Below are 24,542 nucleotides of genomic sequence, written 5' to 3'. Positions count from 1 at the left end.
TCTTTTAAAACGGCACAGTTACATGCCAACTAACTGTTAGATATTTTTCTTTATTTCTATTTTCACTGTTGGTTGTTTTTCTGGCTCTCTGTGCTAATTTATTTAATCAAAAAGTTATTGACAAGAAAATTCAAATTAATCAGAGAGAAAACAGAATGCAAATCCTCCTTTTCCCTCCCCCTAGTAAATTGATTTCTGGAGCTACCACATAGCTCATACTTCTTGTTGTCAAGATTAGTTGCAGAAAGATCGAACTGTGCAGAAATTATGCGCCGTTTGTGCTGGCTTAGAGCTAGATTTATTGGTACTTTAGGTATAAGGTACGTATGTTAACTTGGGTGGAATGAGTCTGCCCCTTTAAGTATATAAGGTAGAAATTCCTGCTGGCTTAGTCATTGCAGTGGTGAGGGGATAAAGAGGGGGAAATACACAGCACAGGCTGTATGTGCAGACTACATGTGCAGTGATACAGAAACTATTTGTTGGCAATAAAAAGGAGCTAAACTGATGTTGGTGATGATACAGATGTAGGTTAGGTCTCTTTTGTGTTTGTCTTGTGTTTGGGCCGAGTTCATATGATCATCAGTCGTTTTTGTTTAACCAACATCCAAAAGCAGATGCAGGAAGCTTTTAAATGTTTGTTGGCTTTTCTGAAGCTTATCAGAGTCCTGCGGTTATAGGGATAGAAAGCAGAAAAGGGCTCAAATTCCAGTCTTGACAGTCTGGTGCTTTCCTGGGGGCACACTCAGTCCCATGACTCAATGCCCATACATCCGATGTTTCCACCCGGCATGAACTACTCGCCTGCACTCTCCTGCTCCATTTTGTACAAAGCTTAGGAAGCGTGCCAGTGTTAGTGCCAAAGAGAAGGCACTCATGTCGATCAGACTCATCCGTTCCTGCCCTCCCACAACCACCAGACTAAAGATGGAATAATCTGATGCATCATGCTCTCCACTACCATGATTAGTCCATTCCACTCAGATTTTCTTTCTGTTCACCGGGTCGCCACAGCATCCTGGGAAAGGAGACAGTGGGCCTGTGCCTGGTAACTCCCCAACATTTGAACACATTACTACCCTCGAATGGCATAGACCTTGTAGGTAACTTCAGGAGGATATATTCAACATGTGAGACACAGTTGTGCTGTTCAGTTAACTCTGGCCCTGCTGGCACTGTGTGTGTGTGTGTGTTCACGCCCTTGTCTCTATTATTTCCCCATAGGACTGTGGACTATTGATTCCCAATGTTACATCTCCATGGTGTCATTGAAACAAATACATTAGAGAAAGCAGACAAAGCTCCCTTCAAGGCAGCCCTTCGTTCTCTTTGTGTTTTCAGATGCTTATGTCTTTTTGTGGTCCAAGGGCAAGTGAAGCGAAAACAGGCTGTAAATAGGGTTCTGTGTGTGTGTGTGTGTGTGTGTGTGTGTGTGTGTGTTAGACAGAGAGCGAGCGGACACAACAGCTTCTCTCATCATTCCTTTACTGCTGCCACTTCAGCTGTGGTATGTACCTCATTGGGAAAATCTCGGAAACATCAATTATCTTTTCATCAATTATTGATTTTCCACAATATTGCCTACACATTCTGATACCCAGATTTAAGTCATTAGTGTATCAGTAAATGAGTAAGTAAGTGGAAAGTAAGAAAAACTAGCACATTCTTTTGTAGTTACATTAGCAAACAGGCTGTAATGTTAATGTTATAGCTACATTAGCAAATCATATTAGCAATTTTTAATGGAATAGTTTAACATTTTTGGGAAATATGCTTATTCGCTTTCTTGCAGAGATTTGCTAGTACAGACCTGAAGCTACAACATTACAACAAAATAAGAAACCACAATTCAGTTTTTAAAGGATTAAACAAGCATATTTTGTTAGTTTGTGAGCTTTCGAGTTTCTGGTAGGCAGAATTTGTTGGTTTTGTTTTGTTGATTTGGACAGAGCCAGGCTAACTCTATTTCGCCCTGTTTCCAGTCTTTATGCTTAGCTAAGCTAACTCTAAGTCTGCTGGCTGTAGCTTCATAATTAACAGACAGATGTGATAGTGGTATCAATCTGCTTATTTAATTCTTGGGCAAAGAACCTGAATAAGTGTATTTCCCAAAATGTCGAACTATTAATAGTGAGTAATACATTTTTTATGTAGTACTCATCTAAACCAGAGTTTGAGGAGTGTTTTATAGTCATGAAATAGTCAGCAAATTTTAGTGGTATTAACATATAGTACATGCTACACTATTATAATCTGTAGCTATATAAGCTAATCATATAAGCAAAAGTTTAACTCAGAATTTTAGATCAGAATTCAGTTTTCTGTTCATCTAGCTATCAAAGATCTAATAGCATATTAATTACACTCATTTGCTGTCAACTTTAATGTGAACAGAACATACTAAAACTGTCTGTCTGTCTGTCTCTGTGTGTGTGTGTGTGTGTGTGTTTCTGTATCAGTACATTCCATCTACATCCCTGCACCCTCCCTCCTTCCATCTCTTTCCCTCTCCTGGCCTTTGCCACATTTTCTCCCATCTAGGTCACATTCATAAATGTCATTCTTGGGAACTGTTAGCAGCCGATATTAGTACACTCACCCAAAACAGAGACCTTCTTCACTGAGTACCCAGAACCTGAGCCCTCTTAAAGCAAGGGGAAAAACTCTGTTTGGTTACAAATAGTTTTTCTGCTCAATTGATTTTATTGGTTGCCTTTGGAGTTTTGAGAGGCCTGGAGCAGGAGTGGCGTGCGTGATTGGTCAGAAAGGAATTCTCTTTGCCTCACGCTTTAATTTGTTTTGAGTTCTTTCCAAACGCAAAATTGTAACATATTATATTTGCCTCGATGCTTGAGCAGAGTGTGGTGAAACTCATGAAAAGCCACAGACACGTGTCGACTGCCGTTGCTAACTTTTAACAGTGTCTTTCTCTGCATAATTTCAATTTGATTGCAAGTTAGCAAAGGTCATTCACAATGACATGGTTATACAGTGTGTTATTGTCCATGTATGAACAGCAGGGCTTATTGTTCATTGATGGCCGGCGCTGTGAGTTTATCCGACTCCTGTCCTCTGTGGCCTACAAAGGACTCTCTCATAGCACTGACAGATTGGCCGCTTTTCCTAGGTTTCCTCTCATAGACTTGATTGACCAAAATAGGACCCGTGTGTCATGCTGCTAGCCTCCAAAGAGACTGACTGACACACTTGCACTCACATCCAAACACACAGGTCCTCATGCACACACACATACACTCCATCTCCTCTCTCACGTGCCACCCCACTTGGTTTACAAATTTTCCTCAACTTGTGCCCAGGTTGCGTGTGCCCACTTGTGACTGTGCCTGCTGTGTTCGTGTATGTGTGTGTGTGTTTCCAGCTTGCTTGATGCCTATTTGAGCCACCCAATCCCCAGTGATAGACTGCCTGCTGCCTTCTGGCTGTGCAGCTCGGAAGCTGTGACTCATCCTTTGCTCTCACCACTCATTCATAAATCTGCGTGAATACTATAACTTCCTCTCACAGAGCTATGGGACCCCCTGGCTCTGTGGTAGGTTCCCCTCAGCCCAGCTCTAAATGGCAGGAAGGATGAGGGCTATCTCCACCTCTTAGTGACGCCTTTCAGAGAGGTGAGAGCGATGAGTGCCCACGCCTGCTGCCTGTGCCTGCCCTTGGTGCCTGAGCCGTGCCTCTGTCTACCTGCCTGCCTGCCCCAGCTCTGTCCCTCCATATAGTGCAGGCCAGACCAGCCATTTACTCACTGCTGGGCTGGCTTGGCAGTGCTTCCTGGGAGATAATGTGCCATGCCTGCAAGTAAGCTCAGAGAGCACGGGTTAATGCCACAGCGGGAAAAAAAGAAATCTCCTGCTGACAAATCTCTCCTGCAGAGGTGAGGATGTACGCTGGCATACCGCAGAGAGAGGAGAGTATCCCGGTCTGCCAGAATAGTTAGTCAGGTTCACTGAGGTCACAGAAACACTGCTCCTCTATTTTTTCCCCTGCTGTGTGTGTGTGTGTGTGTGCGTGTGTGTGTGTGGTAAGGAGGCAAGGGGGTGTGTGGGATTCGATCTACTTCCCCTACCTTTCCCTTCACACATGGCTGAAATGTGTGTGTTTCTTTGAAAATAAATCCACTTCCCAAGGGCATGTCAGTGTGTGTCGATGTGGGATGTGTCTTGTTTTAAAGCTTTGTGACCAAGTGGTTTTGGTACTAAATAAGCTGACAGGTACACACAAAGTCTGAATAGCGTTACATCTTATATCAAATATAAAATATTATTGTACAATGGCAAAAGAACAGTTACTGTTCCTGCAGCAGCTTAGCTCAGGATGAGTCATGGATCTAATGGATGTGTTGTGTGCACGTACACTATCTATAAAAGAGATATCAAGCAGGCCTCAGCGTGCCAACAGTGTTTTGCTGTCTGTTCTTTTTTCCGAGCATGTGCACAATGAGGAGATGAAAGGAGATCATAAAATTACAAATAAAATCTCATGAATAACACAGCTAAATGAAATGTGTGTGACAACCACACACTTCCCATCAAACTCTTGCTTCAAGTTCCCTGTTTGCCAGCTTGAGGACTGACATTATATTAGCTCCAAACAAAGTTTTGATTATATCAACTCTTTACAAATCTTCCCCCATATAACTTTCAGTGTCAACAATCCATAAAGCAGTCTGGCTTGTCTAATGTCATTACTCTGCTTTCTGTTAATGACAGAAATCACCTTGACCCTGTCTGGTCCCTCCCCTCCACTCTCTCCTCAGCTTGTTTGGGTGGGATCCCCAGGGCCTAGTGCAGTTGTCAGCACGCAGCCTAATGGGCACAGGTGGCCAGGGCTCCTCTGCCTTCTCCAGCCCTCTTGGCATGGCTCTCTTGGCAGAATGGCAGCTCCTTGGCGGGCCGCCTCAATGGGCCACTCCAGTTGGTGCTTTGTCAGCATCGGGGTGGCCCAGGATGAAATATGGCTCTCAACTTTGAAATATGGCTTGTCCTGTAGAGAAATCCAGCAGCGTGTGAAGCGCCGTCGATGAGCTATACAATGACAGAGTGAGGCAAACGCGAATTTTATTCATGATAGTGATGACATGTTGTTGGGTCATCCCCGGTTCCCTCATCACTGGCAACAGAGGAGCAGAGTCCGAGGGGGGGGGCCTGGAGAAACTGCACAGCTGTACTGCACCATGCAGCAGTCAGACTATGGCTTGTTACTGTGTCAGATAAATATAGAGCTCCCCACTGCAGCTCCATCTCCGCCTACTGCTCGAAGGGAGGGAAAGGCCGCGTCACCTGGGAGCTGCCACTATCCTCATTCATCCTCACTAAATTGGCTTTAGACTCACAGGACATTAAAGATTATTGTGACTCTATGGTGGCAGATAGGGTAAGGTAAGGTGACAGGATAATTTTGTCACTGTTTTCTTGTAATGCCACAGGACACCTGCATGACAACACAGTGCTGGCCCATAATGAGATCATCAGAGAGATTTGTCATTTAGGCTAGGGCTGGGTGATGTGGTTAAAATCAATATCATGATGCTAATACGATTTTTCCAATATTTGTCACAAAAAAACTGGACACATATTATATGGTCTTCATCAGCTAGAAAAATCTTGTACATAGACGTTGGTTTGGTATTTATTTCTTGAATGTTATTTGAATAAAACCACCCTTTGGAATAGTTTCTACTGTCATTTGGACAATAGAATTTTGTAAAAAAAAATAACATGCCAATCATATCATCACAACACGGTTGCACTTAAGGATGATAAATGATAATATTGGATAACTGCTCAGCCCTAATTTAGGCCTGCTGGATGTATGCGTGACCTTAACTTGTGATGGATCAGTTATTCAATAATGAGCTCGCTTACCGACTTTAAGAACTCATTGACCCCCACTGTTTGTCTGTGTCTTTTTTGTCTGTGTGTTTCGATATCTTCCTATGGTAGCCTGGCTCCTCAGGTCTGCTGCTGATAGAGCAGAATGGATGCTTGATGATGGAGGTGGAGGTGCATTAGCACTCCTTTCATCTGTTCCATCCTCTTGTGTCTGATGAGAGCGCATTTGTTGATAAGCGTCCAGCAGGCCTTTTGAAGTCCCAGTCTGGACTCGTCCCCCTTAAGTCCAACACCAACCCCCACCACCCACTCCCATTAGTGCATCAGTTACAGAGACAAGGCTTGTGGGGCTTGTTTGCACTTGAGTGTGCGTCAGGAATCGCCTCTGTCTCTGTGGCTGTGTGATTAACATGACAGACACTAGCCCACAGCTTGAATGTAAACACCGCCCATTCTCATTCATATTTTATTACTCACACTCATTTACTCAGCATAGCCTCTGCAGGCTGGGCCCACACTATGCTTGTCAGCTTGCTTTAGCTTTTGTTGTTACACCTCTCTGTTTAACTATGATGTGGTTTGAAAATGCCATGACTTGATGTTGATGAGTAAGTCAAAATCCACCATCCCACCATGATACGGTGAAAAATATGAGTCAACACTTGTGGATTTGCTGTGTTGTGGAGTTTTATACAGTCTATGGTTGTGGTCCGTGTCTCAGCCTTTCCCGGTAGTGAGACACTGTTCTGTCTTATATGTAGTGTTGTTAGCACTTTTCCAGACCAGACATGAACTGGCTTGTAAAAAGCTTGTTTTTGCATTCCACCTACCTCTCTACATAATATATGGTATTATCTTCCAATCCTTTTCTTTCCTTCTCCCTTCCTCCGCCTGTTTGTGGGGTATTGACACCGATGCTCCTATTTAGGAAAACCCTGGAACTTTGTCCTGCTTTGACTTTCTATGTTGTTTTCTCAGCCGGTAATAGAGGGGCCGCAAACTTTCAGTTTATCTGCTTTTTACGCTTGTAGCTACAGTATGGACTCACAACAAAAACATCAGTTTTCAGTGGCCAGGAATGATGCCTTAGTGCGGTAGGGAGGCAGAAAAAATGAAAAAAAGATGCATGGTCCAATTTACATACATTAGCGTGTCGTTCTTTCTGTACATGAAAATAGCCTCATGTAAAGAGGAGAGCCACATTCCTTATACATATCCAAATGCTACATTAGTGGAAGCCCGTTTCTGTTTCTTCTGTTACGGGTTAACAAAACTAGGAAGTCTTTTGTTCCTGACGTCTCTATGAAGGCAACACTTTTGTTGCCTTTTCTGCTGTATGTTTTATTTACTATACAGGGTGTAGTGCTATTTTTTTCTTTTTTTAATCTCCTTTTTAATGCAGCAACTTCCTGTTTAGGAATAATGCAATAGCTGAGCTTTAATCTGAATGGTTGTTTTGAAATATTTACATTCCAGACATGCTTTTAACATTTTTGTGTTTATAAAGCTTTATCCAACTCTGCTTGAAAGTCATAACTCATAGGGTTGAGAGCTCAAACACAAAAGATCGGTTTTCACCATGATGGCACGGCAATTTTTTAAGGGTCTGAGATTAACTTGAAGCAAAATGATATGCATTTAAAACCCAACTCCAAGTGTGTGTCATCATGAAAATGAATCAAGGGCAGGGAGGTGTATAAGAAGGGATGTGTGTCACTGCCTCTCAGCATGTGTATGGCATTTACTCTATGTACTGTACGTAATGTGTGCATGTTTGTAGCGTGCTCAAAGTAGCTTTTGTTCAAGGTACTGTAGCTTTGTGGCGCTAATGTTTTTGCTCTGCATATGCAAGTAATTCATCCACACTGCAGAATACAGTTTCTCCTCAGGCTAAAATTTATCCATGTAGGGGATTTTTTTCCCTTTCTTCTGCTCCATGGCATTTTTCAAATGAGTGGCTAAATTTGTTTACATCAGAGTCATTAAGGAGTGTGATTAGCTTGCCAGCAAGCCAGTGGTCCAGGCCCAAAATGGACAAATGGACAATTGTAACAAATGGTTATCATTAGATTACACATGAAACAATCCCCCCCCACTTACACCCATTTCATTATTTTTTGTTAAGCACATGTTCATTCATTCAGTGTTACCCTCTTCAATTACTGTTTGTGGTTAAACAAGGGCTTTCTCTGGGACAATGAACATCCCTTGAATGTATGATGAATTTCATTCTAAGCAATCACTCACAAAGGCCTACAGTGTGTATACCAATTGAACATGCATGCTTGCATATAGTGACAAAGGCATATAAACGCATATCTGTGCTCCTTGTATGGCATGGTGAAAGTCAATGGAAGGTGATCCAGTGACAGTCGAGTAGACAGAGAGCTTAGCCTGAAGCTAAACAGAGAACGGACGACATCCACATGCCTGGTATTTCCCTGTGTGGTGGTGGGCACAGAGTGTCCTGGCCTGCCCAAAGCATCACATCACAACAAGCTCCGTTCATAGCTCAAGTGAATTCAGATGGTGAGCTTAGGCTCTCGATTTCTTTAGACCCAAACTCCCTGTAGATATAAAATAGATAATACCAAATAGCATAATTGTATTTTTATGATAAGCACAAAAAAAAATCTAGAAAAGCGTGTTGTGATTGGATAATTGCATGGAATATTGCAAATTTTTCCAAATATATTATGCTACATTGTGCTAATGTAAAGTCATCTATAGCCTTATATAGCCAGTTTCAGGTTATGCTGTAGCTCTGCAAAAATGTAGTCTGACATCCTGTGTACACTTTAGCGACTGAAGCCAAATTTTGGTCTCGATTCCACCATTTTGGCTGTGACAACACGCCAAATTTGCTCTCATTTGGAGCATACCGCCAGGTTTACTCTATCAACTGACCCTCAACTGGCCGTAGCCTGCTTCTCTGACACACTATGACTTTGTATGTGCATGAGAGCAATAGAAAGAGAGAGTGTGGGGAGTAAAGAGAGCATGAGACAAACTTCATTTTATCACTGGGGTGTGGAAAGGTCTGTGATTACTGGAGAATCCATAACTCATCTTGAAGTACGGCGATGAGAGCAATGGGTTCAACAGGAGCTCTTCTTTGGATCGTTATGGATTATGGCTGAAAATGTGAACTCTGGCTGGTAGATTCATGTGATGTCAGAAGAAGGACTCTTCTACATGTGCTTAAAGACTGGGTGTACGGGCTGTGTGGATGAGTCAGATTGTGAGCCACTGGGTTGGCACCAGTGGCATGACTAGCACATAGAGGAACAGTTAGATATGCTGGACTCCGGCCTACTCTCTGCAGCCGTGGTATTATTAGCATTCTGTGCCTCTGGAGGCCTCCTGGTCATAAAAACAACCCATCTGCCCCCCTCGGTCTGGTGAGGGGCTGAGGTACCATATAGAATCACAAACCTGGAATGCTCTTGAAGTTTTTACATCTTGTGGTACACTGGCCAGTGTTTTCATTAAGTGAAAGCCTAAAGTGGCTAGGGTAATTACACATGCATGATGGCCTAAGTAAAGGAAATATTTCAGACCACCAGGGATGCTTTTGAGACTAGGACCTTTTCTAGTCTCTGCCTCCACTGCTACTTGACTTGAAGGATTAATAAAAGTTTTTAAGCTCTTGGAATTTGTGCTTAACCATTTTTATTTTGTTTAGGTAATTTTTTTAGAAGCTCTCATCTGTGCGATTTTTCTTTTGGCATATTTTGTGGAGAATCAACATTAAAACCTCTGTTAATGCAACACTTCTCAATGCAACACAGTCTCAATCTGTGTCCACAATTAACAAGTCTTAACATGTATATTAAAATCAACTAAGTGATCTACTACAATATTTGTTTCTGTTCAAGTCACATAGCAACGCACACTAGCCTTTTGTGATTTTTCATTGGAGTGTATGTAAATATCAAAGGGATTTCCTAGCATGTAAGTACAGTATGTGCTCTGCCCAACATCCTCTGTGGTGCTGCCGTGGAGACAGACACCTCTGTATTCGGCACGTTACTTTGTGTCTGCGGGTGTCAGAAAATTCTGCACACAAGTTTAAACTCTTGGCTCTGGTGCAGTGGGAGGAAGTGGCCTCTCGGGACACAGCAAAGAAAAGCAGCGCCGCGTCCTCTTTTTAAGTGCAATGATGGAGACGCAGCTCCTGATTTATGGAGTGAGTATGAGCTGGGTCGGATCATGTCCTGCCAGAGAGGCTGGCTACTGGAGGAAGAGAAGGAGAAGGAAAAAGTCAAGAGTGACGGTGGAGGTTCACATATCCCCACCCAGCAGTGAGGTCACATCCACATTGACATCTATATAAGTCAAGATCAAACAAGATCAAACCACTCCCATGGTCCCAGAAATACCCCCACAGCTGTGATCTATGACCAGGCTAAATGGTAAAGCGTCCTCTCAACTAATCACCACCAGCCTAGGCTGCTGAAACAGTGAGTGGACAAGTAACTGAAATGTAACTATAAAAAATCTAATAAACAGCCAGAAAATGGGAAAATCTGTCCTTCAGTTGGCTGTGTTTGTTTTTTGTGTATATGTGTAAGTTGTGTTTGTGTGTTTATGTTTGACTGACTGAACTGTAGAAGAGGGCTGTTGTGTGAGGGTGACACATAAGAGATGCCAATGAAAAGCATCACTGTCTCTGTCATTTGTCGGTATTTGCAACAGAGGCATTGTGCTGGGAAGTGTGTTTGTCTGTGACATTATTTCTTTTGCTCTCCTTTCATTTTTTTCTGTCAACTAACTGACACACCCATTCCAAGAATCTCTGGTGGTTTTACTGACTTTAACTTTCTCATGTAAATACTTATCCTCTGGATGGCCCAAATTAGGGTTATCATAATGCAGATTGATTCAGTATATTGGCGACAGGCCACTGTGGGGATGGTCTGCAGCGTGGCATTTTTTTGACACAGCTCAATGGAGGAGGTCTCGGATGTCTGCCTTTGTGGTGGAGAAGGCTGTGTTTGTGTGTGTGTGTGTGTGTGTGTGTGTTAGGAGGTGGAGTAGGGGGTGGGGGGAGGTGGGGCCTATAGAAACAACAGGGACTGCTCTTGGGTCTGTCGCCTGTTCCCTGCTTCTTGGCAGTAAACTTGATCAGCGAAGAAAAATACACGCTCTGCTTTTACAATGCAGGCCTTTGTCTCTGGTCGACATCGGAACCGTCAACCATTTTGGAAATAGTTTCCAGCTTATTAAAATACTTCCAGACCGTGACTGTTGAACCAGTGAGTTTTGCAGTTAATTGCTTGGCATCCTTCCCCATCTTAGGTCTGTTGTGGGCATCTTCAGAGTAAAGGCTTTCTGATTGGAATTACAATGCCGAGGCTGGTGTTGTCATCTCTTCACATGGAGCAGGACATCTCTGATCTCTGAACAGAAACACATGTGCTTTATTGTTTCAAGTTTCTCTATTGTTCAGTTGTCTCCTCTTCTCATCTCTCCATCCCCCTGCCCCAATGACTTTGATGAACTGTGAAGATCATGAGTTAGTTCAGGTGTGGCCTCATACCCTCATCAGTGCCCAGTGTCATTGTTCTAACTAAGCTGCGCTACTCAGCAGAAATGAATTAGCCTTTTTGTGCCAATGGCCTCTTACAAATGGCCATTTATGGTCTGTTAGTTTAGTTTGGACTCTTTATTTAAGTCAGTTAAATCACAGACTCTATTAGGCAATGCTGCGATTCTAGAATCATTACACTTGCTGTTAATATTGGACCCTCAGCATCTGACATGGAGCTACTTGGATTAACACGAAAGCCAAGATAGCTCCTCATTGTTTTCTAAATTGACAATGGAATGGAGAAAGTAATTAATTTGTGTGTTAAAATATAAACACAGTAGTGTTTTATTTAATCTGAGTATCGGTTATCATTGCTGCTATCACTTCTAAATTGATCTCTTCGAGGTAATAGGTGCATGGCCTCTGTGCTATTGGATCCAGTGCTTTTCATTGCTCTGGGCAGCCTTTAACTGTTAACTGTTCTTCTTTCTTCTCTTGCAGTTTGTGTGCCTGTGACCACGGGCTGAAGGACCATAAATCTGCTAATTGAATTTTCTAAAGTGTGCCGCTCCATTAAATCCATGGAAGAAAATGTCTCAACTAGGAATAAACAAGAGCATGTGGATGTTATTGAAAAGAAAAGCCTTTCCCTTGATTTTGTTGGGTTAATTTATTTCTGCCCAGTGAAACATTCTGAGCCTTGACTGATCATTAGTGACTTCTGATGCCCTGCAATCTGTGACCTGCTAAGGTATCTCTGATTACTGATAGACTTCATAGTTACCTTGACAGAATACAAATCTACCTCACCTCACATTCACTTATTTTCTATGAAATAACATTTTGTAGGGGGACTCTTGAGCTTTACTATATCTATATTTTGGCTGCCCTGTAACATTTTACTTCCTCAGCCAGGGTTACTTAAGTTCATTCCTGTGGCTGGTCTCCTTGCTGGCATTCTTGTTGCATACTGAAGATTCCTCTGTAAGGAGAGGAGATACAACAGTAATGAGGAATGGGCGATGCCAAAGAGGGAAGTCAATGTGCAGATTCTGTTAAACAAGCCAATTAGTATTGACTCAGGCTTACTGTGTCTTACATATTGTCACAGTGTTGGTATTATTCCCTCAGTGATGTCATGTCTGCCTCATGAAATTGTCTGTTGTTCTTAATGCCCGGTATACGCCTTAGTTAAAGCTTGTGTAACACACAGACAGTGCTTTGCTTTAAATGCTTTTGTAGGACATAGCATGTGGGGGGTTGTTCTTTTCACTGTCTGACCCTCACAGGGAGAACTGGAAGAATGCCTATTGTTTCCTCATCACCTGCTTTGTCTGATAAACTCTAGACCAACTCTATGCTGAAAGCTGTTGACACTCACCAACTCTCCTTCCCATGTTCTCATCCAACCCCCATCCCATACAATTTCTTCCTCATTTGTCCTTCTTCTTTCTGGCCTCTTCCTCCTTCTCATCCTCCTGCTGATCTTCACCCGAACAGCTGCTGAGCTGAAAGACCTCCTCTCAGCCTGTGGGCACTGTTGGCCTGCTTACCGAGGATAAAAAAAATGCCTCGGCCTGGACAGGGATTACATAAAAGACTACTCTCTTTGCTGTCAGTACAGTTCATTTCCACTGTTACAAAAGGATAACACCGGTGCCTTTATGTAATGTCACAGACAGAAAGAGGACGTAACCCTGTCCTCTAAAAACTTCTCAATCCACTACCTCTCGGCTTGTTCTGGCCTTTGGCGGCTCAACTGCCTAGCTTTCCCTGTAACACCCATTCACTGGATCAGTACAGTTAAACAATGTAAGCCAGCATACATACCGGGTGACTCATTACTTTTTCCTTGGGTGGATGAGTCCTTGAAGGCTATCATGTTAAGTTTTCTTCTTTGTGAGGCTTTGTAACAGCGGATGTTGGCATTTAGCACCATGCACCAGACCAGCAAGAGAGTCTAAGGTAAAACAGCTTTTGTTCAGTTCTAGCACGACCCAGTAATCCTCATTTGGAGACCCATTTCCAATTTAACCCCCTATTCCTCAGCATTCCTTTGTGAGGTTACCTAAGGCAATCAAGAGGGACACAGCTCAAAAAAAGAATGCATGACGGTAAGTGAACCACTGAAACGTCACTTGCACTCAGCTTAGCTTCTTCAGAATGCAGTGTTTAGCCTCTAAGACCCCAACAAATCAGGGTATTTTTAGAAAATTCCACTCCTTCTTTTTCCTCTTAACAGTGATTAGCCAGTGACGACACATCTGTTATTTTTCCTCTACTTAGGTAGAATTATTGAGCTGTTTTGTAAAAAGCCATGTTAGGTTGGTACACAGGCACTGCACAATCTGCGTGGGCATGCTGTTTAGTGGTGTCGCTTTTCCTGTAAATGAAATGTTGTCTTTTCTCATATTCACCGCTGATGTCGCATTGCCTCAAGTTTGGACTGGTTCCAATTCAGCGCATCAGGCCTAGTGTGTGTGTGCTTGGCTTAGAGTTATATGGACTGCTGATGGTTTCTGTATGATGTCGGAATGGTCAAGCTGTATTGCTGTTGTTGCTCTTGGTTTGGTCACCTACATTCTTCCCTAACCCCAGAGATATACGATCATGTTCTTTGGATGTCATGCCACTACGGCGTCTACTACTAGGCTACTTACTGTCTCTTGAAGTTAGTGCCCAGTTGCCTGCCTTTCGGCTATTTCCTCCAGTGTAAATAAGAATTAATAAATGTAGATTTCTCTATCTCTAACATTCCTCACACTCCAGGTTAAAGTGTTGTATCTGTTTTATCACAGGATTGATTAATGGGCTGGAATTCAGGTCTACTTGCAGGTCAAGCGCAATTTAGTATGTTGAATTCCACACATTTTTACAAATGTTTAGACTGTTGAACCCTTTAAAGTCCCTGCAGGGTTGAAGAGAAGCTTTTCTGTTCTACTTGTGTTCCGAGGATAAGTAGGATCGATGCCTTGGAACCATTTCCCTTGTTTAAATCTGTAAATGGATTAGATGTACCCTCTGGAGAAAGGTTCCATAATGATACAGCGCTGCTGCACAACAAAACATGCAGGCAAACCGTGCCTAAGATCTCCCAGATGTGTGGGTAAGGTCATGTATCATGGCTGGACACCTGTGGCTCTTTTGACACAGGTGTTCATTGCAATGCTCCCCTGCTGTGTGTATGTATTTCATAGACTGACTACTTCACAGCCTACCCCCCATGGAGAGAAGAAGACAGAGGGAAGAATGTGTGTGTATGACCCAGAGATAGAGTGAGAAAGACAGAGAGGAATGTCTCTTCAGTGAGCTGAGGAAACAGGCCAGAGTCCTTTGGGCCGTCCTGGACAGCTGCAGAAATCTTAGAGCCTGAGGTAGAGTTGTGGTTGCTTATCAGGGGGCTCCCTTCTGAAGAGACGGGAGAGCATGAGACCAGACGCAGCCATGTGTATATCTGACAAAGTGGGGTTAAGAGGCTGCTGCCATGTTTCATTATGAGCTTCATTTAGAGCAGGAGACAGTGGGAGCACAGGGACGAATCGCCCATCAAGCGTGGTCCAAACTTTGCAGATTTTGTTGTTTCTGTAAACGTGTATGCAAATACAATTTCACACTGGCACAGAAATTTACACAGTTGTACAAAATGACCCTGTCCAGCACACACTGTTCCCTCTTGTGAGAAGGTAGATCCCTAAGCTATCAAAGACCAATAATGTAGTCATTCATCTCGCAGCACTATCTGGTTAACACCAGAGGAAATGTAGGATGGGGGAGGAGGGAGAGCAGGGGGACAGCTGAGAGAGGTCTAACAAACTATCCCACTAAGTGAACCTGCTCTTTGCCAACCTCAAATGACAAGAGTATGGAGGAAAATGCAGTGCTGAGGCAGAAACACACACACACTGCAGGATGTACTAACACCCACTCTTTGCTGATAGCTCCTGTCTGTCACACCTCAGTGCTGCAGTGTAGTACTATTTAATACTGTGTGCTTTTTGGTTTTGATTGGATTGATTTTTGGGATCTACGAGACACTACATCCAAGGAATAACATGTTAAAGTGAAAACACTTATTTCTATGGCCCCAAGATGTTAAAATCAAGACAGGGAAAAACTTACATCCATATTCATATCCATGTTTTGATGGGTTAAAGTTGTAATGAGGGAAGCTGAACACAGGTTCTATGCTGCTGTTGTGATTTGATTTTGGCGGATGGTGCAGCAGATGGGAGGGGTGATTGAAGGTTGGAATGCATTTGGTGCTCCCTCCTTCAAGTGGGTGGGTGTGTTTGCACGAGGTGCTCTCTGTCTTAAGGCAGACAGACAGTTGGTCAATCAGGCTTAGGAGAGCAGTGGGCAGTCTGGGCTCTGACTTAAGCCCATTAGGCCCTCTTTACTCCTCATTGGTCAACAGCCCCAAGTTTAAAATTATTTTGATAGAATTGTGGACGGGATGCCAGGTGGAGCTCCATGTTCATTTGTCCAAATGGTGGTCTGAAATCTTTCTGTGACGCAAGAAAGCAAGCGATACTCCAGAGAAAACAGAAAGCATTTATGTTTTCATGTTTTGCTCTGTGCCAAAGTGTTTTCAAGTCTGCGTGTGTGTTTTTGTGATTGAGTGTAACGGGGTGCGCTGTGAGGGTAGGGGCCCCCTCACCCTGCCCCTCTGTGTGTGCTGTTGTGTCATGTAGCACGTAGGCTTGTGGAATGCCGGACCGTTCTCCCGTTTCCCTCATGCCGGGTGGCCTGGGTGGGTGGAGCCAGCAGAACGGGCACCATGAGGTGCAGGGGTGACACAAGGATCGGTGGAATTTGCTCTGGAGTCGATATTTGTGTGTTTGTGAGACAGAAATAAAAAGATTTAATTTCACGCACAAACCTACTTTTTTTTTTTTTTTTTACCTTTGAGACATTCTTCCTAGCACTTTTAGTCCATCCAAACAGACAACTCAGTTAGGTCAGTATCAGGATGTCATTTATTAGCTAATGTAATACAACACTAACCATGGCTGTCTTTGTTACCCTGTACTGGACAGAGAAAATAGAACACAACATTGTATTACAGAAGAAGCACAAGGAACAGAGGAGAATATTGACTTACACAAAGGTCTGATTTTATTCCAAGAAACCTGTTTATCCAATCTGACATGACACTGATATACCCCTGACTGGAGAAATGTTTTGCTTTTATTGTTGTCTCCTTTGCCATCTGTATCACTTCTCTTTAAATACAAGCCAGCAGCTGCTGGTCAACCAGACAGTGCTATTTTATTTGAACACTGGCCCTACTGTGGGCACCAGGAATGCCTCAGAGTTTTTTGAGAGCAGACACATAATTATACCATTACACTGACAGTGATGCTCACTGTGAAATACTGGTGTTTTATTTTGCTTGCTCTAATCAAAGCTGATCTCAATTTCTGTTTTGGGGGGCTGCAAATGGCTGTGACATCCGGATCGTGCTCTCCTTCCTTCCCATGCTCTCCTCCTCCCTCTGTGTGAAACCGACTCATTCAGGCGCCTGGTCAAAGCACACATGTGCTGACGTCACGTGGGCTGCTTGTGGGCTGACGTCGGTGTTCAGACTCGAGCCATATCAGAGGGGCGAGTGGGCCCCAGTCAGTGTGGCTGCCTGGTAGCGCAGTCCACAATGGCTCCTGTTCAGACCTCATGTCCCACAACCGCAAACAGCACTCGTGTGTGTGTGTGTGTGCGTGTGTCTGCGCTTGCATCAACTATCTCATGCCAGTCATATCTGATGCAACAGCAGATCAAGGGATCAGTATGTCGTTTCTGAGAATACTCTTCCCTATCTGTATCCATTCACTGTGGAAGAGGCATAAGTGTGGGATGATAGAGCCAGATGTGATTAGATTAGCAGCTGTCCACAGCCTCTATTGTCTGCCGCGTCATGTCCAGTGGCTGTAAGAGCCTGACATAGACACAAGGACAATAAGCAGTCATAGTGATAGAAGGAAAGAGGCTGTAAACTAATGGACAGACAGACAAGTTCTTCGGTCATTCGAACTTATTCTGGAGGAAAATATCGAGGGCCTTCTTCCCTTTCTTCCCTCGCCTACTCTCCACCTCTACATCTGAGGGAGCTCAGCCTAGGGATTGATGATGTGTCATTGGATCCTCTAGTGGATCTATGGGCTTGTTGCCCACTGGAGGCCGGCTACTGGCAATCCATCATCAGGGGTCACAACACATTTAGCCCTGTCTCACAAGCACTCATTGTCATTCAAGTGCCATGGTCAAGCAGAGGGAGGAGGAGAGCAGTGTTAAGTTATGTTAGTTGGCTGGCTGGCTGAGAGCTGCGTGATTTAATCTTTGAAGCCTCTGATGGGGCTGCGGCCTTAGCTTGTCAGAAGAATGCTTTCTACCTTAGCCAATCCATTCCATGACTCACCCACGCAGCTTGACCTGGGTCAATGAAATATTTATGTCTAAAGATAGTTCCAGAAACAGATTAAGTCACCACTGTTCGTTTATTTGACCTAAATTTGCATTACATTGTTTGTGAATGCGCATTTACTTACATGTGGTTGCTGTTTTGTTTTTTACATCTAAAGGAACAAAATGATACTTCACTTGAATTCACTTTTCACTCTCTACCACAACAACCAATCATGCTGCAAATATTTGTCCTGTTGTTCCACTTCAAAGGTGAATGTAATCTCGTCTTTGACCTTGTCACAGTAGAAGTAACTGTCACATAAATGACAGCACAGTAGCTCTGCAACAGCAGAACCTCCACTGGGTCCAGGCTGCCACCTTTCAGTCGGACTGCTGACTGTCCTTCCTCTCACATCTGGATCCAATAGGAGCGGCTTCCTTCTCTGAAGGAGGGACACATATAAATAGCCAGGCAGCCATAACCACACTATGCAGCACAGTCTGGATATTGGTTCATTCGTTTGCTGCTGTCCCTCTTTTGCACTGCCAGCTCAGATACGGCATATGATGTTGCCATCCCCCTGCTCGTACCCCACCCCTATGCCCCTGAACTCCATCTCTGCTCCTCCGATCGCTGTGCTGTGGTGTGACTGACGCATGTACACTGAATGTTCAACGCACGTCCACACAGTTCTGTGCCCATCTGTGGAAATTTTGAGTGGAGTGGGGCCAGGATTGAAACACAGGCAGGCAGAGGGTGGGTGGTGGGTGGGCTGAAGGTGGCTTGCGTGGGCTGAAGCCTGTGGGCTGAGGAGGGGAAATGCAATATCCTGGTTATAGCTGAACAACTAAATGTGCTGCTTTTTATGAGATGCGAAGCACAGTAACAGTTCCATTACTAATACAGAGATTATATAACCAACTCATACCTTTTTCTTTACAGATATGTACATAGTTAAGTTTGGTGTCCTCATTTAGATGTATGATGTAGAAACAAGAGACATGTCATTTCTGAGGAGCTGTATGCAGCTCCTCTCTTATCCCAAGACTGACCCTTGTCACTGTGTCTGCCATATGTGTTTGTGTATTGTGTGTGTGCATGCCATTGACTAAACATATGCCCCTTTTGTGTGGCACATGTGCATGTCCTACCACAGAAGCCCAGACCCAGCCCCACCCTCCCAAATTAAATCTCATTCCAGCAAGAGGTGGGTCTGTTCGGCCTCGCTGTGGCCCTGCAATCCTTCCGTCCCTTCCTTCCTTGTCCCCTCGTCTGCTTGCAGCAGTACGAGAGAAGAGGAGAGGAGGAGAGGGATGGATGGGGGGGTGCTCTTGCTTGAGTGAGTTTTAATTTGCGTGCTTACAGCAGAAGATGGTGCAGAGTGGCGTAGTGGGGGGAACAGATGCATTAGCGCTCATGCACTCATTCACCTCAGACTAGATACACACACCTCCTCCACACGTACAAATACACACACAGTGACACTTATTATTGCACCCTGTGGTGTTGTCTGAATGGTTCTGGCACTGTAGTCTTTGTTTTCTCTCCTGAACCAAAGCCTGGTGTGCAGTCATTGTCTGACTGATCAGTTTATAAAACTCTGTGGCAGGCTGGAATGAGCTGCTCAGGGACACAATCTATTTGCTAGATTGTCCAGCCTGCACAAATACCACCTTGTAAAATGTTTGGGTATAAAAAGACAAAAAATGTCCTCCTATTTCTGGACTACAAAGAGTGGGGGAAAAAAAGAAAACGTTATAGCAATGAATCTCATGTTGCTTTGAAATCAGGCCTCGGTAGTCTGCATGTGTGTGCGTGTGATGTGGTAAAACTGCAGAAACATGGAGGATGTGTTCCAGGGATGGAACTTGAGAATGTCCCTGTTCCCCTCTCGCTGGCCTCTGAGGAGGAGCCACCAGCGCTTGCTCCTGCCTCCGCTCTGCTCTGCGCCTGCCTTCCCCCGGCCAGACACATAGCTTCAGTTTCCCTCCCAGGCCATGAGGGTATCAGGTTTGTTTTGGAGGGGGGGAGAGGAAGGGGACAGGGATGAGGAAGGCTGGCATATGTGAGGATGAGAATTAGGCGCACAAATCTTAGTGTCGGTGCGGGATGGAAACAGTTAGACAGACAGAGAAGCGCACATGAAAAGATGGAAGGTAGGGGAAAAATAGAACAAACAAGTCCCTCCTGGCCCGTTGCTGCCCCTGACCCCTCATCCTTAAATTCCGTGCCAGCAGCTGGAGTTGTGAAGCGGCCATTTTATGAATGAGAGTGGGAAGAAAGAGAGCAAGAGAGGGAGAGGAAGAAGGAAGGAGTGAGAGGGGAGGCGGGTCAGGTTGTGTGTTGTGTATGTGTGTGGGTGGATGAGACGCGGCTCAGAGGCGCTTGTGGTGGAGTTGGTTATGTGTATGTGCGTGTGTGAGTGACTGTTCAGGCTGAGGAGGAGCCTGGGGTAGGCCCACACACATACACTCTTGCCTCTTCACAGACTTTGTGTGTTTGTGTTTTGTTCATGCCTCTGCTGAGACACAGCAGTCTGGAACAAAGGCCCAATTTGGGCTGTGTTTCCGCCTGAGGCTGCTCGCTTAGCAGCCACAGTAGATCAGTCCTCAGAATGAGGAGTAACAGGCACACCTCAACACTTTCATAAAATCTTCACCAGCTTCAGTGAAGAGAGACTTCCTGCTTTTGAGTTGCATTTGTTTATCCGTGAGGTGTGAATTGTCTGTAAACATCATTTTTATGCTCCCCTGTTGCCCCAGTTGCACCATGAAATCTACCCCACTGTTATTTTAAAGTAGAGTCCCAGGGGCTCACCAGACAAGTACACAGTAGTTTATTTGCACTTATATTATTTCATTTAAGTGTAAATACAAACAACATTTTTCTCTTCCCAATTGGAATATTCAGGTTGTTTCCTTTCCTTGGAGGGGGTATGCTGGCAAAAACATTTTTTCATATATTTATTTCTAAAAGAGTTTGAGAGACCGTCTTTCTATTGGTATCAGAGACAGTATTAGTTTTTATTATGAAATGAAGCAATCTTGAGTGGATCTATTTCCTTCCAGTTTCTCGCTTTCTGTTTCAGGATGCAACAGTCAATAGAATTTAAGTTGTTTTTCAAAGTCTTCAAGAAAACTGTATCCACACCAGCGCAGATACTTTTTTGAGTAAACACTGTCACATTCTTCTTTTTGATCTCCTTTTCTGAGGCAGTATATTACATGGATGCACATGACTTGAGGCGTTGAGCTGCCAAGATTTATTGATCTCTCGCTCCCATCGCTAGCTGACTTGCGCCAACACAATGCTGGCATGGCCATCCTCGGGTATCTGGTGAGTTAAGGGTGCACAGCTCCGATTGATGTATCATGGGACAAAGGGGGGTCTTGTGTCAAGGGAGAGGGGTTGAACGTTGAGGCCTGCTCCACCCTTTCCATTGTATTTCCCCTAGCGCTGTAGTGCTGTCCAAATAACTTATGCCGTTGGTGAATAAGTCGACAGGACCTTTGTGAAGGCAGTGAGGCAGACAAGGATTGCCACAGGGAGACCGGCTGTGTGGAGGGATGAAAGTTTGTTTTAACTTGTTCCTATGTTGGCAATATTTAAAAAAAAAAAAGTTTTTGTTTGGTGGCTATTCAAAGCATATCCCCTTATTTCTGCTCTATAAACTATACATTATAAATATTTAACACACCAAGAAACAAAACTGAAATCGGTTTCTTATGTATTATCAATTAATAATCGATGGCTAATATTTATAAGAGCCAGCCTATGTGAGCTAGGTCAGGGATAGTGCAACCTCTGCATTGTCATGGTGATCCCAGCCCCCTACTGTCATTCATACAGCAATAGGTAGCAGGTGCCATTAGCCAGTCAATCACTCAGTCAGTCAGTGCTGGTCGTGTAGTGCTGTAGGTAATGAGAGCTGACAGAGTGACAGTGCAGACAGGAGGACATGCTGTCACTGCGGCTCAGGGACACAAGGACGTCCTCTGGTGTTGTTTACTCCTCAATGTACATTAATTCTGCTGATCCTGTCTGCGATTGCCCCCGAGGCTACAGAAAAGGAGCAGCTTGGCTTGGAGACAACTCAAAACTCTGTTTATGCGTTGGACGTGCTCTGCGTCCAGGACACATTGGGAACACAGTGTAAGAGCTGGGTGAGCTCACTTGCTCTCGGGGCAACTCGGTGAACTTGTGTTTTTCCCCCTCGAGGACAAGCGATGCAGTAATAACATGCTTCAGGTGTGCCTGGTGTTGCCTACATGTAGCAGGAATGTGCTCCTGCAGGCATAATGGGGCTGGGAAGAAATGGTGGAATGTTCCTTTGATCTGGAGGGCTGTCTGGTTCTTTAATATTATTTTAAATTGAAAATGTTTGGGGTTTGGACTGTTGGTTAAACAAAATGAGCGATTTGAAGATGATTTCTTTACATTTTATAGACTATATAAATTATTAATCAATTAACTGACATGAGAAAAAAAATGTTAATACTTTATTTTATGGGATTTGTGATTTGTCTCTGTTTTCTCTTCCTTTCCGAAAAACCTTTTTGAGAATTATTGCAAAATTATGGACCCGTAAAATAAAGTGTTACCAAAGAATGAAAAGATTACTCAATAATGATACTAATCACTAGTTGCATCCCTACTCTGATGTTTTGTGTTCACCTGCTCACTCTCCCCATCTTTACTTCAGGTTCCAAATAGAGAACACAAGTGTGCTACTATATGATTGCCACCGCCTCCGTGCTGGCCTTTTCACAACCCTTTGCTGTCTGAGAGCTCAGCATAGTACAGTGAGGCCCCGCAGCAGTAGGCTAGTTAGGATAGCACATAGCTGTATAGGACACACACACACAACTCCTCTGGGAGGGGTCAGGGCAGAGTAGTAGTAGCTCTAATAAAACCACCATAAGACAAAGCAGTGCTTTGAAATTTGGCCATGGAAAAAAGCCTGGAGCCAGGCCAGCACTTTGATGGCTTTCTTTTGAGTGGTAGCTAAAGGATATGGTCTCCTGTTTCCTGTGTTTGCTCCGTCTTGCTCGTGTGTGTGATTGATGGCTCATTGATTGAGCAGCGTGCTCCCATTCCCTCTCTCAGCCAGCTATCTGTCCCATGGCTGTCTGTAGCCAGCCAGCCCAGCACCGGCTGTTCGAAAGTACGTGAGTGTGTGCACATTCATGTTTGTCTAAGTGCATTCTGGAGGAAATCGCTGATCTAGCAGGTGTGGATCCTCTTCTCACTCTGGTCGTTTCTCATGGTCTCATTGTTCAAAAGTAAACTAGATAATGTTTAACTCAGAGCACTTTCAGGCTCAGGCAATATTTAACATCAGTTCATCTTAGTTAGTTAGGATAATAATATATTAAGAATTTAAATGTTACAAAGGGGGCTATGTTTCATCATCTGCATGGCTCTTGGTGCAGTTAAAAACTAGAATCACAAGTATCCTCTGTTACTATACACATTTTTTAACCAGTTCCAGAGCTGCAGGAGTGCTACCGTGGAACAGTAAATATAGCCTGAGGCCATCCATTTGTTACAGTTTATGATGTGCAATTTGGCTGCTTTCAGACCAATAATAGTTAACAAGACATCTATGAAATAACTGCAACAAATTACTAGCAGGGATACAGTAGTTTTCTAGTAAATATAGAATCGGCATCTTTGCATGCAGTGTGTGCAGTTGATGCAGTGTCCTCTTTCTGCAGGTTCCCACATGTATGTCAGAGGAACAGAGTGATCTCTTAAGAATGACAGAAAACTGATGTAAAGTGATCTGTTTGGGGAAACCCTCAGGCTGAATGAAACTGAGCTGGAGGAATGATAATAAGTGAAATATTATTATGAGCAAAAGATCAGACCGTAAGAAAAGATGAAAATTGTTTGTAGTACTTTGTGGTTCACATGCTGTATTTTATATGTGTTTTGCATGTGCACTACTGGTTGAATAAATAGAAGAAGAATCTTTGTATTCAGAAAATCCTCATTCATTCATTTAATCTAGTGCTGTACTAATTGTTTCCATTTTAAGGCTGACATTGCTCACATTGATTATTCATCAACCATTTACAATACAATAGATTTTGGGTCATAACAAGGGAAAAAAAGCTCCCCAGACTTGTGTTTGTTGTTCTCAGTTGATGTGTGTAACATGTCTGCAGTTCAGCATGCCTTCCTCCCATGTCTTAGGCCCCCTGTTGGTGCTCTGACATTGACGCAGCCCTGTCTGTTGAGTTGTGTGAGGTCTGTAACGACAGGAAAACAAAAGCATATTTTTCTGAGCGGGGGACTCCCAAGTGGGCAGCAGTGTTGCGGGCCCCCGTCTGTGCCCCAACTGAAGGAGAAAGTTGTCAGTGGCCTTGAGAGGGAGATAAGGAGAGGAGGGGGAATATGGCCCACTGTTTTCAAACTGTCTTTATGTCTCCCCTGACTGTGAGCGTGCCACAGTATTTCACAATGGAGGCCATTGTTTGTTTGGGGGAGAAAGTGTGGGTATTTTGTTTCAGTCATTTCTTGAAGTCTTATGTTTGACACAGTGGGGGCTTAGCACTTCCTGCAGTTGGAGGCGGGCTTGTTCTCTGTGCCCATTTCCCTGCCTCTCTACTGGTATCTGTCCTCTCTGCCCTCTGTGTCATCCTTTGAATGCTCTAATTTACTGTATGTTCACACCTGTGGAGTTTTTCAATGATGAGGCTGCAACTTTTTGGATTATCTTCATAGCAGGACAAGCTAGATGGGAGGGAGTTTAGAGCTA

At 43.9% G+C, this 24,542-nt stretch overlaps 1 protein-coding gene across 1 annotated transcript in view; it reads left to right on the top strand.

Annotated features, from left to right (window-relative positions):
- The window catches only part of igf1ra (insulin-like growth factor 1a receptor), a 76,241-nt gene that overhangs the window by 15,696 nt on the left and 36,003 nt on the right, over nt 1–24,542 (top strand). The window lies entirely within an intron of this gene.

Source organism: Siniperca chuatsi, linkage group LG4, assembly GCF_020085105.1.
Source record: "Siniperca chuatsi isolate FFG_IHB_CAS linkage group LG4, ASM2008510v1, whole genome shotgun sequence".
Taxonomy (NCBI): domain Eukaryota; kingdom Metazoa; phylum Chordata; class Actinopteri; order Centrarchiformes; family Sinipercidae; genus Siniperca; species Siniperca chuatsi.
Note: the sequence above shows the minus strand (reverse complement) of the source record. Positions and strands in the feature narration are given on the sequence as shown.